General features: G+C 40.9%; 1 pseudogene; it reads right to left on the bottom strand.

Annotated features, from left to right (window-relative positions):
* Positions 1–295: 295 nt before the first annotated feature.
* Positions 296–15,049, bottom strand: LOC117084986 (annotated as a pseudogene).
* Positions 15,050–16,609: the final 1,560 nt, after the last annotated feature.

Genomic DNA, 16,609 nt, shown 5'->3' with positions numbered 1-16,609 from the left:
CACCTGCACACGCAGTGCCCTGTGCTGCTGCTCTGCGGCCAGCGGGCTGTGATTCACCTCCCCACCTGCCATTGCAGAGCTGGACTTACTATGCAGAACGGAATCTTCAGTCTTGTTTCCTAATCACTTCTTCCAACTTTCCCTCATCCCCACAAGCTATTTTTCCTATTGGTGTTGCTTCTCACCAGGTCTGTAAAAATCTCATCCCACCCATTACCGGGCTGGCGCAGCCCATTTTAATTGAGCAGTTGGTGGACTTGGTGCTCTCTCTTCTCGGTTGCAGGCTGTTTCCAGCTCAGCTGCATTGAGCGAAGAGCAAACACTCAGGTGGTCCATATTCAGGTGGCCCACACTCGGTTGTCCCATACTCGGGTGTTCCATTCTCAGGTGGCCCATACTCAAGTGGTCCATACTTGGGTGGTCCATACTCGGGTGGCCCATACTCAGGTGGTCCATACTCGGGTGGCCCATACTTGGGTGGCCCATACTCCGGTGGCCCGTACTCAGGTGGCCCGTACTCAGGTGGCCCATACTCGAGTGGCCCATACTCAGGTGGCCCATACTCAGGTGGCCCATACTCGGGTGGCCCATACTCGAGTGGCCCATACTCAGGTAGCCCATACTCGGGTGGCCCATACTCAGGTGGTCCATACTCGGGTGGTCCATACTCCGGTGGCCCATAGCCTTGGTATTACTCTGTACAGGTTTCAGTTTGCGGTAATGAGTCATCCCCCACACTGAGTGTATTGCTCTGAGAATTTCTCTGCTTAGATAATCTCCATCTCTGCCCTGTTAGTGCCACTTGCCCTTATGCTGATGCTCTGGACATTGCTGTCAGCAGAGTAGCCTAATCTCAGAAACGCGTCTGACATCCTTTCTCTGAATGACGCTGCTTGTTTCCCCTTCTTAGTGATTTCTCTTATCTCATCTCTACCTTCAGCTTTTTCCCAGTCTTCTCATGTATTATTTTCTGCCCTTTATACTCTTCAGAAATACGACTTCAACCGCCTCTGGAGATATTTAGACCTGAAATTCCAGTGTATACTGTGAATCCCTAAAGAGGGGCCGACGGGAACTGAAGGTTATTTTTTATGTCTTTGAGTCCCTGATGACTACTCTAGTGATGGACACACAGGGACCCCCGGTTTGTTAAATGAGTAAATGAGCCCAACTCCCTGTTTTTTCCTCTGCTGTTCCTATGGTGCTGGAGGAAAATCATGTCATTTCGCTGACTGACTGAATATCCATTTACAATTTCTATTTTAAACTGGGCCTTTAGTCCATCACTGATCTTTTGCTTATTCCAGTTTGGCACTGTCTTTGCCTGTGTTCCCTAGAAAACCTGCTCGAGGGAAATAGGAGGTGCTATGCCTGATGATGAGTGCAGCTCAAACACACAAGTGAGGGACAAAGAGGCAGGGAAGTAGGGGCAGCAAATCAAAGGGAATGTCACTGAGCTGGTCACATATGTCCCTCAGAACGTCACTAGAGAAGCCACCAGAAAGTACTGCTGCTCCAAACAGCCCATCCAGAGAATGGAAAGTATCACAATCTATCTGCTAGTAACTGCCTTCCCTTGGTCAGACTTCACCAGTGGGGTGTCACACCCCTTCCACTTCTGGGCACTACATATATGGACATGGAGAATGTCCTGTGGCATTGTGGAGTTTAGAATCGACAAAAAACCCTGGTGAGGATGGAGAGAGGTGCGTGGCCCAGGCATCAGGTGCAGTTTACGAGGGACGTCCTCCTCCTTGTTGCACAGCAGCAACCACCTGGTTCCAGGACCACAAACCAGCACAAGTTCTAGCCGGGGACTTTCTGACCAGAACACAAGCTAAGTGCACACGTCTAGGCTGGCACAGGAATGAGTCTCTCTTCTTCCCACAGGGGACTTTCACAAGTTATTATTATTATTATCATCCAGTAACAGCAAAGCCTGATTCCCGTAGCCGTGTAAGGAGCATGTGCACATTCAGACTTCTATTATTTCCAATGGGAAAAATCTTATATTTGTGTTTTACAGTATACTTTTATGTAAATGTGAGTTTTATGGCCAAAACAGAAAACAAACAAACAAAAATCAATGAGCGGGTTTAGATAATATACTAACTTTGAAAATGAGACAGAGACTTATAAAAGTAGAAAGTCTTGCCCAAGGCAATAGGGCAAGAGTGTTTTAGTGAAAAGAACTTTTGATTGGAACCTGAAAGACTTGAATTTTAGTTGAAGCTCCATAGCCTACTTTTATCACTTTTTTAACCCAGAAGCACTAATATCCAAAAGAACCGGGCATGACGGACTCATCGATGCTTTGATCTTGTAGTGGCCTCACATGATACACCTCACCAACTTATGGAAGTTTATGTGTTTTCACAGATGATTAGGAGAGAAAGAGGGTGAGAAAAATTTGGATTACTTGACTTAGTACTTTTATGCGTTAAAAGCAAAAGAAAGCCAGTTTTCTCTATGTTGGAAACATCAATAGGTTGAAATGGAAGAAAAGTCAGATTCCCACTAACAAAATACATAAAAACAAGCCCTTTCCCTTCTTCATCTTCTCTCTAACAGCAAACCATTTTGGCTTATAAGTTGCAATATTTTATGATATTGAAAGTGTTATTTTATACATATAAATCCTATCCAGTGATTGTCTTCAGGTTGAAATACGTCAATTAAGATTAAAGACCAAGGTTTTTTTCTCCAAGGATATAGTCTTATGCCACATTTCATAACTAAATATTCTGTCAGAAAATTACAAAGAACTGTGTTCAAAAGTGACAGAATCTAGTAAAACTAGTCTGCAATTGCTAACAATACTGGTCTTAATGCTGTAAAAGTATAAAGAAAGAAATGAATGGAACACCATGAAAATGTTGGCCTCTTTCAGTTGCCAAGAAATGATGTAGTTTTTATGTCTTAAAAACAAATAGTTTGCTCCTTTCTTGGTGCAAATAGTCATTTAATAAGAGAGTAATCTCTGCACGTCCAAAATAGATTGAGTTAGTTCCCATTACTCAAATTGAATACAGCAAACCATTCATCCTGTTTGTCTTTTGATTTTCTCGCCATCTCTCTGCATTTACATCTGCATTGTAACTTAATTAGGGGTGACCTTCCACAGTCAATCTTACATATAGGCTGTTTTAAGCGTTTCTTAATAACAATTTTCCAGAATATCTTAATTTCCTAGCCAAAGAAAAATAAAGTAACATAAAATAGCTCAGGCTTCATGCCAGCATCAAATATGGGTGTAAATTAAACTGCTTAGTTGGCAGCCAATTCAGAATTTTTTTCTTGATCAGGATGAGATAATTAGCACATCTGCAAATCATGTAATTTTTATTATCTGTGAAGACTTTACCACAATGAATACATCATTACCTGCACAAATACGAAGGCAAAATGCTGCAATTCATTTTCTGAGCTGCTGTGAGTGAGGAAGAAAAGCCAGCCGACCTTATCTTTTTCTTTATTATTAGCATTACTGAAACAATTTAAAAGCAGAACCAAACGAAGATAAAAATGTAGACTGGTAACAAGTTGGGAAGAGTTTATTATAAAAGGGACTGTAATTACTTAAAGAATATACTGAATAGAAAGACCTGTGGTTTAAAAGTGCACAACATTGAGTAATAGGAAGTTCCAGACCTGCCCATACTCCAGGAGATAATGAGAGAAGAAATATAAAGTGAGGAACTAGGCTTCCTTAGAAAAATTGAGCTGCAGAAAAGGAATATATTTACACCTTGACAATGAAATATGCAAAATATTTCCTTAAGTTGCTGATAAAGGTCACAAGGGTAGCCTCCATAGTAGTGGAGCCAGGAGCTTAGGGATATACTCTTTGATCTTGCCACATTATTTATCTTTTTATGAATATTGGTGTTATGATAAATAAAACTGTGATAAGGATGATGGCATTCTCCAATTTGCCAGTGGGCTATTTTCCAAGATTGTTTGGATAACAAAAGCCTAATTAAAAGGAATTGTGCAGTTGTGTCCTGACGTTGGGTGTCCAGAACACAGACGCAGCCCCATGCTACCTACCCAATGGCACCCATGGCTAGAGCGGGGAGATCCTCAAGTGTGCCCAGGTGAGTGGAGATGGAGGGGCCTGGAACTTAGGGACTGAGGGTTATGGCAGGTAGGATTTTCCTCTAAGAAAAACCTCAAGGCTCTCTCTTGGTCCTGGGTCAGCCCCCGGTTGTATTCCCACCCTCCATTTTTCCTCGAAAGGGCCATGGGGGCTGGTCCGCCTGCTCCTCTTTTCACGGCTGCCACCTGGCTCCCAGCCGTGATTCTCTACACCTTGGCCCGCTGGAGAAAATGATTTGGTGGGTCACCTGCCTTTCCTTTGCTGAAGAAGCTTAAAGCTCTTTTGCAATTTTATATCCATTTTTACCCGTAGCAACATTTATTCTTTGAACAGCTGCTTTTGAGGACATACTGTGTTCCAGGCATGTAATTAGACAGTAGTGACATAAAGATGAGTGAGTTCAGTGGCAAAGGTGTTCTTCTCTCCAGAAGGAAGACAGTGTCAGACAACAAACAGACAACTAAAATAACACACGACATTTTATCCTACCCGTTAGAATAACTACTACCAAAAACAAAACCAAAACCCCGGAACTCACGGGTGTGGGAGAGAAATGGAAAAACTGAAATCCTTGTATGCTGCTGGTGGGAATTGAAAATGGCTTAATGGCTATGGAAACATGATGATGATTCCTTGAAAAATTAAAACTGCAATTACCATATGGTGCAGAAATTTCACTTCTGGATATATACCCCAAAGAAATGAAAGCAGGGTGTGGAAGAGATATTTGCACATTCATGTTCAGAGCAGAATTATTCACAATAGCCACAAGGTGGAAACAATTCATGTGGCCATCAATGAATGACTGGATAAAGAAAACGTGGTATACTCATGCACTGGAATATTATTCAGCCTTAAGAAGGAAGAAAATCCTAATACATACCATAGCATGGGTGAACTTTGAGGACATTATGCTAAGTGAAATAAGCCAGTCACAGAAGACAAATAGGTTATGATTCTACCTGTATGAGGTGCTTAGAGTAGTCAGCTTCACAGAGACAGAAAGTCTTCACTGACTCTCTGTGGCTCCCAGGGCCTAGGGGAGGAAGATGGGAGAGTTGTTTAAAGAGTAGAGCATTTCAGTTTTCCAAGATGAAAACTTCTGGAGATTGATTTTACAACAGTGTGAATGTACTCACTAGAAAATAACTGTACTCACTAGTACTTAACTGTACACTCAATAAGGAACGTGTGAGTATCATAAAAGTATCTATTTCTAGAGGACTCAGAGGATGTTTCTAGAGGACTAAGAGGATGTAGACAGAAAACACCAACAACTGGAAGGGCCGGAAAAGCGTACCTAGAAGAGTTTAACGGTGCACAGGAGCTTCCCAGAACACAGGCAGGGAGGAACAAGCAGGCGTGGACAACATGTCGCGGTGTGCCAGGGCAGACCCTGCTTCCTGCATGGCTGGAATGGAAACAAAGCGGAGAGAAAATGATGTGGAAGAAAGCACAGGGTGTGAGATCTCTGGAGTGTGTGTCTGCAGGAGACATTAACTTGGCACTGAAATCGGAAGTGAATGTCAGTCTACCCAAACCTCTCATTAGCTCTAATCAACACAGTCCACCTACACCGGTGAGGGTCAGCCGCAGCCCACCTACACAGGTGAGGGTCAGCAGTGGAGACACAGGTTGACTGGGAACAGTCGCTGCGTAGATGGGATCCACAGAGGGAGGGTTGAGGGGAGAAGAGTAGAAAAACAACATGGAAAACACAGTGGAAAGGGGCTTGGGCTTCCTCATTCAGTCCAAATTTGCATGGGGGCCCAGGCACAGTGGCTCATGCCTGTAATCCCAGCATGCTGGGAGGCTGAGGAAGGTGGGTCACCTAAGGTCAGGAGATTGAGACCAGCCTGGCCAACGTGGGGAAATCCTGTCTCTACCAAAAACACAAAAATTAGCCGGGCGTGGTGGCAAGTGCCTATAGTCCCAGCTACTTAGGAGGCTGAGGCGGGAGAATCAAACCCAGGAGGCAGACGTTGCAGTGAGCTGAGATTGCGCCACTTCCCTCCAGCCTGGGCGAGACAGCAAGACTCCATCTCAAAAAAAAAATATATATATATATCTCATTTTGGACCCAGCAAGGAGGCAGGAGCTACCTGTACAACACACAAGATTAATAAGAAGATATTTGTAATGTAGAGGTTTTGAAAGAGGTACTTTCGTGAATGCAAAGCATTGTTCCCATAGAAAAGACACTACACCAAAGGTAACTATTTTTTGAGACACAGAAACATTAACCAGAAATGTAGTGAGAGAGTTTTAGCAACACTGAACTTGAGGCTGGCACCTGATTTGTTTTTGACAGAGTTCTCCCTGCTTTTTTGGGCCAGTGACTGCTTTTTCCTACCACTGCCGATGAGTTCATTTTCCTCACTGCTTGCGATGACAGATTCACACTCTTCTCCTGGCTTGTGTGTGGCACGTACACAACGCCTCGCTGTCATCAAGCCAAAGTCTGCTTTTTCACGATGGATCAGCCAAACATTACTTCTTAGACACATGACTTCAAGGGAATCCCAGTACTCAGTTTACCTTAAATTTTAATATAAACATTCCATTTTACTCATTATAGAAACAAAGACATAATACTTTTTAAGTAAATTAGGACATGCAAACATGCAGTTGAAAACAACCACAACAAAAACCCTTTAGTATAAGCAAGCTTCATTTAAATGTTCTTAGATTTCTCATTGGTACCACAGTGGGTATCAGTTGAGAGCCTCTCATGGTCTTTCTAGTTCTAAAGCTACATGAGTATATTTCTCATGTTAAATTATTTGGAAGCCAATGTCTTTGGCTTCCAAACACTGGGATTTCTGTTTTTCAAATGACATTCTAAGGTGTGAGTTGACTGGCAGCTTGAGTAACGTGAAAGATATTAGAGTATTACTGTAAGAATTAACATTATTATTGCTTCATAATAGCCAGCTTTAGTTAGTATAAAAGCGTGGACTGTATTAGCTAGAAAACCAGGTTTTAAGTCTACACTCTGCCTTTTATTAGCTGTGTGTCTTCAATTTACAGCTGTCCCTCGGTACACCTGGGGGACTAGTTCCAGCACTGGGTCAGCCCTACAGAGCTCACAGAAATTAACAGCTTGCCCTCCTTACATGTGGGTTTCACATGCCCTGAATACTGCATTTTCTGATCCATGTTTCACTGAAAGAAGTTGACCCACATATTTTAAACTCATCTTATTCAAGGGCCAACTGTTTTTTTTTTTTTTTTAAGAGAAATATAATTTATTTCAAGTAATAAATGTATTAAAGTATGAAAACAACATTAATTTTATAAATTCAAATTACAATTCAATCCTGTAATAGCACAGATAGGAATGGGGTGGACAGGGCCAATACTTATGTAGTTTTTCTTTGGTGTTTTAAGACCAGTGTCCTGTATAATGCCATGCACACAGGGGACCAGACAGGATTTGACCAACAGTGCAGCTTAATTCAGATTATAGCATAGTGGTGCTTTTAAAAAGGATTTTATTATTAAAATTAAAATGATGGGCTGAAAAAGTTACCCAGATTCATTAAGCTTAGCACATAATATGAAGTCCTCTTTCTTTCTTCTTGCACTGCCAATCCTTTCAAATAAGCATTCTGTCCTATAGCCTCCATTTTCAATCCATACTCTCCTTAGCTCTCAGAAATCTGCCTTTTTCTCTGTTTACTTGTCTGAATCTGAACTTGTTTTCTTTTTTTCTTAAAATTTGATTTTAATTTCCAGGATATAAGAGCAGAACGTGCAGATTTGTTATGTTTGTTATGTAAGTATACATGTACCATGTGGTTTGCTGCACTTATCAACCCATCATCTAGGTTTTAAGCCCCACATACCTTAGCTGTTTGTCCTAATGCTCTCCCTCCCCTCACCTCCCACCCCCTTAATGACCCTGATGTGTGATGCTCCCCTCCCTGTGTCCATGTGTTCTCATTGTTCAACTCCCACTTGTGAGTGAGAACATGCAGTGTTTGGTTTTCTCTTCCTGTGTTAGTTTGCTGAGGATGAAGGCTTCCATCTTCATCTATGTCCCTGCAAAGGACATGAACTGATTCTTTTTTATGGCTGCATAGTATTCCATGGTATATCTGTGCCACATTTTCTTTATCCAGTCTATCATTGATGGGCATTTTGGTTGGTTCCATGTCTTTGCTATTGCGAACAGTGCTGCAATAAACATACATGTGCATGTGTCATTATAGCAGAATGACTTATAATCCTGTGGGTATATTCCCAGTAATGGGATGGCTGGGTCAGATGGCATTTCTGGTTCTAGATCCTTGAGGACACATCACACTGTCTTCCACAATGGTTCAACTAATTTACATTTCCCTCTATGGAGTAAAAGCGTTCCTATTTCTCCACAGTCTCGCCAGCATCTATTGTTTCTCGGCTTTTTAATAATCACCATTCTGACTGGTGTGAAATGGTTCTCATTGTGGTTTCGGTTTACATTTCTCTAATGATCAGTGTTGTTGAGCTTTTTTCATATGTTTGTTGGCCAATAAATGTCTTCTTTTGAAAAGTGTCTGTTCATACACTTTGCCCACTTTTTGATGGGGTTTTTTTTTTTTTTTTCTTGTACATTTGTTTAAATTCCTTGTAGATTTTGGATATTAGACCTTTGTCAGATGGGTAGATTGCAAAACTTCTCTCCCATTCTGTAGGGTGCCTGTTCACTGTGATGATAGTTTTTTTGTTGTTGTTGTGCAGAAGCTCTTTAGTTTAATTAGATCCCATTTGTCAATTTGGCTTTTGTTGCCATTGTTTTTGGTGTTTTAGTCCTGAAGGCTTTGCCCATGCCTGTGTCCTGAATGGTATTCCATAGGTTTTATTCTAGGGTTTTTATGGATTGGAATTTTATGTTTAAGTCTTTAATCCATCTTGAGTTAGTTAATTTTTGTCTAAAGTGTAAGGAAGGGGTCCAAGGTCAGTTTTCTGCATATGGGCCAACTGTTCTTAACCTTTCTAGGACTCAGTTTCCTCATTGTAAAGTGGAAGGAATGATCTGTCTTTGGCAAGCAGATTGTAAAGTTAAAATAATATAATCCCAGTGAAATGTCACATTCATGGTTTTAGCAGCCCTAGAAATGTAATTCACTCCTGTAGTTTAAAATGTGTTATTTGCATATTAATCTTAACTACTACCCACTGGCTCACAGCAGCTTGAATCTAAGTAAAATAGCTTGGAGAAAGTCATTGCTTATTTTAAAGTAGTTATGACTTTTGTCAACACAAAACTCAGATATTTTGTAAAGTTAGTTAAGACAATGTTGCCTTTACTCAAAATTGCCCGGTGGTAGCCCCTCTTTTCCAGGCAGCCTGCGTTTCTATAGTGGTCCCACGCCCATTAGCTCACTCTGCTCCAGCTGCCCAGGCCTCCTCACTCTTCCTCACAGGCTTCCTCTCAGAGGCTCTATGCTCGCAGCACCGAGGTCGGGAACTCCTTCCCTCAGGTGATTCCATGGCTTTCTCCCTCCAGTGTTCATTGTGTTAAAATTCACACACAGACAAATACACTCACACATATGCACACACTCCGGTCTCCATTCCTACCTCATTTTCTCTTCAGGCCCATGTCCCCATTACACATCCTTTGCTAACAGGCTTCATTTGTTTGCTGAGTGACTGTCCCCTCTCCTGAAATGAGTGAAGCAAGAGCAGGATGAGCACATCATTTTTGTGTTATTCTTGGATATTTTGAAAGTTATGTTAAACAACGGACTCTCCCAAACTGGGATGTGCTCACCCTGTCCATGAGGACTGATATTTTTTATTATTATTTATTTACTCATAGACCAGGTCTCACTCTGCCACCCTGACTGGAGTGCAGTGACACAAACATAGCTCAGGGCAGCCTGGAGCCCCTGGGCTCGGGCAATCCTCCTGCCATAGGTGCAGGCTACCACGCCTAGTTTGAGAGCCTGGCTGCATTCTCAGTGCTGTATCTCCAGGGTCTTCTTTACTGTAGAGTGCCTGGTAGGTGCTCAGATCATATGATATTGGTTGTTGAATGAATGAATACATTTTGAAGCCTGACTCCAAGTCTATGTCATATCTTGCTTCTGGTTTGCTTCCCTGACATCTTTCTCTCTTCAATCCATTCTTCTCATTGCTACCTAAGCAATGAGTCACTGTACTGCCTAAAAAAAAAAAGTGCCTCTATCATCTCAATACTTAAGCAGAAAGTCCAAACTACTTACTGTGGCTTCCAGATCCTGCCACCCTCTTGGCTTCTCAAATATCCATTTCAGGCACATTTCTCAACCCTTGTTCCTGAGACTCAGAACTTTCAGTCACTTGTTGAAGTTTCCTGAAGTAGTAAGACCTTTTATGGAGATACCTTGTGCAGGACTCTGTCTTCCACCAAATATCACTTTTCCTCTCTTAAGTTCGCAAATTCATATTCATCCTTCAGATCTAGTTCACAGGTCACTTTGCCAAGTCCTTGAAGTGCCTAAGTGTTTTGTTTCGTCAGAGAGATTTTTTCTACATTTTAAAAGAACAACCACTAATTATTTCTTATATTTGTTGCAAGATAATTTATTTTAAAATGCCTTAGCCTTCTACACGTGTAAATTAAGTTTAATTCATATTCTAGAAATTAGTAATTTGCATTTGAAGTATGTTAACAAAGACTTCACACTCTAGATATATCTATAGCAAGTAGGTCAAGTCTCATCTAGATACACAGCAGAAGGTTTGTTAATTAGCATAAAGAACGCTAGAAATATTTCTCCTTTTTTCTTGATAAAATAAATAGTGCTCAATATATATAATTGTCTGAAAAAATTTCATGGACTCTGACATTCCTGTGTGAGCAGAATCTGGAAACCTAGCAGGATCACACCTGTAATGTTGCATCCAAGTTCTTTGCAGCTATTGGGTCTCTTTGCACTACTCTTCGGCAGGATTGCTCTGTCTAATCTAACTCAGAGGTTAGTGGATCCCAACATTAGAATGTGATTGTGCTTTCCCTACAATAACCTTTTGTGTGAAATGCTTGTCAGGGTGTTTACAGTAGAGCACAGGAGATCATTATGTTAAAAAATACATAGGTTGCATGACTGTGTTGAGGCATTTATGCTTCTAAATGTTTTAATTTGTGGTAGACTTAGTCTGCAACTGCCTTTATTATAACTTTTTACCTAATTTAAGAGGTTCCAACCAGCCTGTCATTGCTGAAAGCAACAAATGTTTACAAAGAACCCCACAGACGCTGACCACATTGGCTTCCATCAGTCTGACATGGTGTGATAATGATGTAATTATGCACCAAGGTCAGCTCTGCCCGTGAGGATTGTGAGCTCTCAGATGAGCCTTCTTCTTATCTGTGCTCATGGAGGTGGACACATTGGTGGGTTGACTCAGCTGATGTTTGTTATGTGGATGAACAAATGAAATATAAGACCTTTAACATTAGAGACAGCTTAAGGCAATGCAACCTAAAAGATTTAAAGATAATACAACTGGTAGAGTGATGGTTTAACCACTTGTGCTGCCTGGGATTTAGGAATTTCCCCAGGAAACAAGAGATTCAAACACCAGGACAGGGCCAGGCAAACACGGACAGCTGGTCACTCTGACAGGCCTTCTTTTCCCTTACTTAAATAATTACTCATGTTAAAAAATTTTAAAGCATAAACAAGGTTGACAACATTTTGCAATCTTTCTCAACAAAAACTCTTAATTGTTTACCTATAGAATGAAACTTTCTCAACCTAATAAAGGCCATTTATGGGAAACCTACAGCTAATATCATAATCAACAGGGAAGAACTGAACTCTTTTGCACTAAAATTCGGTACAAGAGAGGGCTGCCCACTCTCACCACGTGCCTTCTACATAGCACTGGAAGCACTAGCAAAAGCAATCAAAAGGGGAAAAGAAGTAAAAGACATCCAAACTGAAAAGGAAGACGTAACATCATCTCCGATTGCAGATGGCATGATTCTATGAGTAGAAAATCCCAAAGATTCCTGAAAAAACTGTGAGAACAAATACCTGAATTCAGTAAAGTTGCAGAATACAAAATTAACATATAAATATCAATAGCATTTCTTTTTTTCTTTTTGACTCATTTGTATTGGTTACAACTTTGAGCAGAATGTGACTCAGGCACTTCCCTCCACGAGACTGGCTCTGGGTTATTTTTAAACAACTTTATGATATGCTCAGGTTGGCTTATAACTTTGCTCCCCCAAACAATACTTTTCTTTGGAAAACAAGCCCCAGGGAGAGTTCCTTCCATCAAGTGGCTTCAGTTTAACCTGTTTGTAGGGGACTAGCACATGCAGAATTGGCAGCTACAGGGGATGAAAAGTTCAAAAAGTAGATGCTATAAGATGTAACAAACACTTTTCCTCTAAACATCAAGGTGTAGCTCAGGAACACTTCGATAACACGATTTGGTCTACTAAGGAATCTGGCTTGATAGCTAAACACTTTAGACCGCAAAGTTAACATCATGTTACATACATCTTACAACACATCTGTTAAAATAAGCCAGTGTGAAACTAAGAAAGCGTTACTAGCTCTGCTTTAGTGCCTAAGGTATCACAGCATCACTTAGAAGTAGACAGAAATCTTATATTCCCCTTGAAGAAGTTGTTGTCATGCCATATGGACTACTTAATGTTAACAAAAATAAAGAAAAACATCCTTGAAAGTATATTCTCAGAGGAACTGTAGAGTACTGAACAGAGAAGTCACCCATCAGCCGGAGGTTGTTCTGCTTTTTCATGCGTGCTGTGTCGTCATCTCCTTCGAGGGGCGGCATTTCTTCAGTTGCAGCTGCACTGGTATCATCAGCAGTAGGGTCATCTTCATCAATACCAGACCAAGTTTGTTCATCCTGTAGATCCTGTTAGCCTGTGTCTGGGGATCTTCCAGACTGAAGTCAGAAGACAAGAGCGCAGTTTCATAAGGCAAGATGACCAGATCCTTCACAGACATGTTGTTCTCTGCCTTTTGCCTTAAGGTCTCAATAAAGGAATGGTTGGGGTTTATCTCCAGGTGTTTCTTTGCTGCCATGTAACCCATTGTTGAGTTGTCTCTTAGGGTTTGAGCTTTCATGATTCTCTCCACGTTTGCTGTCCAGCCATGTGTGCTTGTGACAATACAACATGGAGACGTCACCAATAACTTTGACACAACCACCTTTTCAACTCTTTTCTCCAATATGTCTTTCCTGATTTTGCAGAGGTTCTCAAACTTTGTGTGTTTTGTTTGTTTGTTTGTTTGTTTGTTTTTTACTTCTTCCTGTTTCTTTTTCTCTTCTTCATCCTCTGGAAGTTCCAAGCCCTCTTTGCTGACTGACACTAAAGCCTTGCCCTCAAATTCCTTCAGCTGCTGGACACAGTACTCATCATTTGTCTCGATCATATAGATCCACTTCCAAGCCATGTTTACAAAGACGTTCCACAAAGGCTGAATTAGCCATGTGGTCCTTGGTCTCACCTGTGATGTAATAGATATGGTTCTGGTTTTCCTTCATTCTGTTGCAGTAGTCCTGGAGAGAAACCATCTCATCACCAGAGGCAGATGTGTAGTATCTTAGCAGCTCTGAACACTTCTTCTGATTTTGAGAGTCTCCGTGTATTCCAAGCTTTATGTTTTTAGATAACTGCTCATTGAACGTCTTGTAGCTCTCTTTATCATCTGCCAGTTCAGTAAAGAGTTCTAAGCATTTTTTGACCAAATTCTTCCTGATAACTTTCAAATTTTTCTTCATTGCAACATCTCACAGGAAATATTTAGAAGGAGATCCTCCGAGTCTACCATCCCTCTGATGAAGTTCGGATATTCAGGGATTAGCTCCTCACAGTTATCCGTGATGAGAACTCTGCATGCATACAAATTGATGTTCTTTTTTCTTTCAGTTTCCAACAGCTCAAAAGGAGCACGTTGTGGGACAAATAGAAGGGCTCTGAATTCTCACTGTTCTTCAACTGAAAAATGCTTCACTGCCAAGTAATCTTCCCAGTCATTGGTCAAGCTCTTGTAGAATTCTCTGTATTCCTAATTAGTGATGTCGTCGGGATTTCTGATCCAGATAGACTTTGTTTTGTTGAGTTCTTCTTGATCGATGTACTTTTCCTTAATCTTCTTCTTCTTCTTGTCACCATCTTCTTTTCTTCTTCTCCTTCATCAGAACCAACATCTTCAATTTCAGGTTTGTCTTTGGACTCTTTCTCTTCTTTTCCTTTTTCTTCTCCTTTATCTTCCTTTTCTTCAGCCTCATCATCGCTGACTTCTTTATCATGCTTTTTCTCCACAAAAAGAGTGATGGGATATCCAATAAACTGAGAATGTTTCTTCACAATCTCCTTTATTCTTCGTTCCTCCAAATGCTCAGTTTGGTCTTCTTTTAGCTGTAGGATAACCTTTGTTCCACGACCCATAGGTTCACCTGTGTCTGTCCTCACTGTGAATGATCCCCCTGCTGAGGACTCCCAGCCATACTGCTTATCCTGGTTACGTTTGGTGATCACTGTTACTTTCTCAGCAACCAAATAAGCAGAATAAAAATGAGCACTGAACTGGCCAATCTTAGAGATACGTGCAGCAGCCTGCAAAGCTTCCATGAACACTTTGGTCCCAGACTTGGTGATATTTCCAAAGTTATTGGTCAAGTCAGCCTTGGTCATTCCAATTCCAGTATCCACAATAGTGAGTGTTCGAGCTTGTTTGTTTGGTATAAGGTTAATATGCAGCTCTTTCCCAGAGTCTAATTTACTGGGATCCGTCAAACTCTCATCCCGGATTTTGTCCAATGCATCTGATAAATTTGAAATGAGCTCGCTCAGAAAGATCTCTTTGTCCGAGTGGAAAGTATTGATGATCAATGACATCAACTGGGCAATTTCTGCCTGAAAGGCGAACGTCTCAACCTCCTCCTCCCTGTCAGTTGGTCTTGGGTCTGCATTTCCTCAGGCATCTTGGCTGAGGGACAGCACGGGCTCCACAGTGCAGCAGCACCAGGACGCTGAAGCAACTCTAAATATCAATAGCATTTCTATACACCAATAACAACTTAGCTGAAAAAGAAATCAAGAAAACAATCCCATTTATGATAACATTAAAAACAAAATGTTGGAATAAATTTAACCAAGGAGATAAAAACCTGTAGGCTAAAAAATACAAAACATTAGTAACATAGATTGAAGAAGATACAAATAAATGGAGAGATATCTAATGTTTATTTCTCAGAATAATTGATATTGTTAAAATGTTTATACTGCCCAAAGCAATGTGGATTAATGCAATCCTTATCAAAATCTCAATGGCATTCCTCACAGAAATAGCAAAAACAACCTTAAAATTTATACAGAACCACAAAAATCCCTGAATAGCCAAAGCAATACTGAGAAAGAAAGGCAGTTATCACACAACCCTATTTAAAAGTATATTACTAAGCTACAGCAATCAAAGCAATATGATATTAGTGTAAAAACAGCCACATAGGCCAATGGAACAGAATACAGAGCCAAGAAATAAATCCAAACACACATAGTCAGCTAATTTTTGACAGGAGCACCAAGAGGACACAATGAGGGAAGAATAGGTGTTTCAAAATATGGTGCTGGAAGGTCAGGCACCGTGGCTTAAGCCTGCAATCCCAGCACTTTGGGAGGCTGAGGCAGGCAGAACAAAAGGTCAGGAGTTCCAGACCAACCTGGCCAACTAATGAAACCCAGTCTCTACTAAAAAAAAAAAATACAAAAATTAGCCATGCATGGTGGCGGGCACCTGTAGTTCCAGCTAATTGGCAGGCTGAGGCGGGAGAACTACTTGAACCCAGGAGTCAGAGGTTTCATTGAGCTGACATTGTGCCACTGCACTCCAGCCTGGGTGATACAGCAAGACTCTGTCTCAAAAAAAAAAAAAATGGTGTTGGAAAAACTGTATTTCCACATGCAAATAAACAAAACCGGATGCTTATCTTACTCCACTCACAAAAATCAACTCAAAATGAGTATCAGACCTAAATGGAAGACCAGAAATTATAAAACTCCTAGAAGAGAATGCAGGGGCAAGTGGCAATGATTTTTTGGACATCTCACTTAAAGCCCAGGCTACAACAGCAAAAACAAACAAATGGGCTACATCAAACTAAAACTGTTCTTCACAGCAAAGGAAGCAATCAACAAAGCCATAGAAGATATTTGTAAACTGCATATCTGATAACATATTAATATCCTAAATTTAAAAAATAACTCTTACAACCCAATAGCAGAAAAACAAATAACATGATTAAAAATTGGGCAAAAAATGGGTTCTCCAGAGACATAAAAACAGTCAACAGGTATATGAAAAGGGGGTCAATATCATTAATCATCAGGAAAATGAAAATTAAAACCGCAATGAGATACCACCTCACACCTGTAAGCATGGTTGTTATCAAAAAGGCAAGAGCGAATGAGTGCTGGCAAGAGTGTGGAGAAAAGGAAGCCTGGCAGAGTTTTGGTGGGAATGTAGATTGGTGTAGCTCTTATGG

The sequence above is a fragment of the Trachypithecus francoisi genome, unplaced genomic scaffold, assembly GCF_009764315.1.
Source record: "Trachypithecus francoisi isolate TF-2019V2 unplaced genomic scaffold, Tfra_2.0 Lachesis_group1, whole genome shotgun sequence".
Lineage (NCBI taxonomy): Eukaryota > Metazoa > Chordata > Mammalia > Primates > Cercopithecidae > Trachypithecus > Trachypithecus francoisi.
This window is presented reverse-complemented; position numbering and strand designations above follow the sequence as displayed.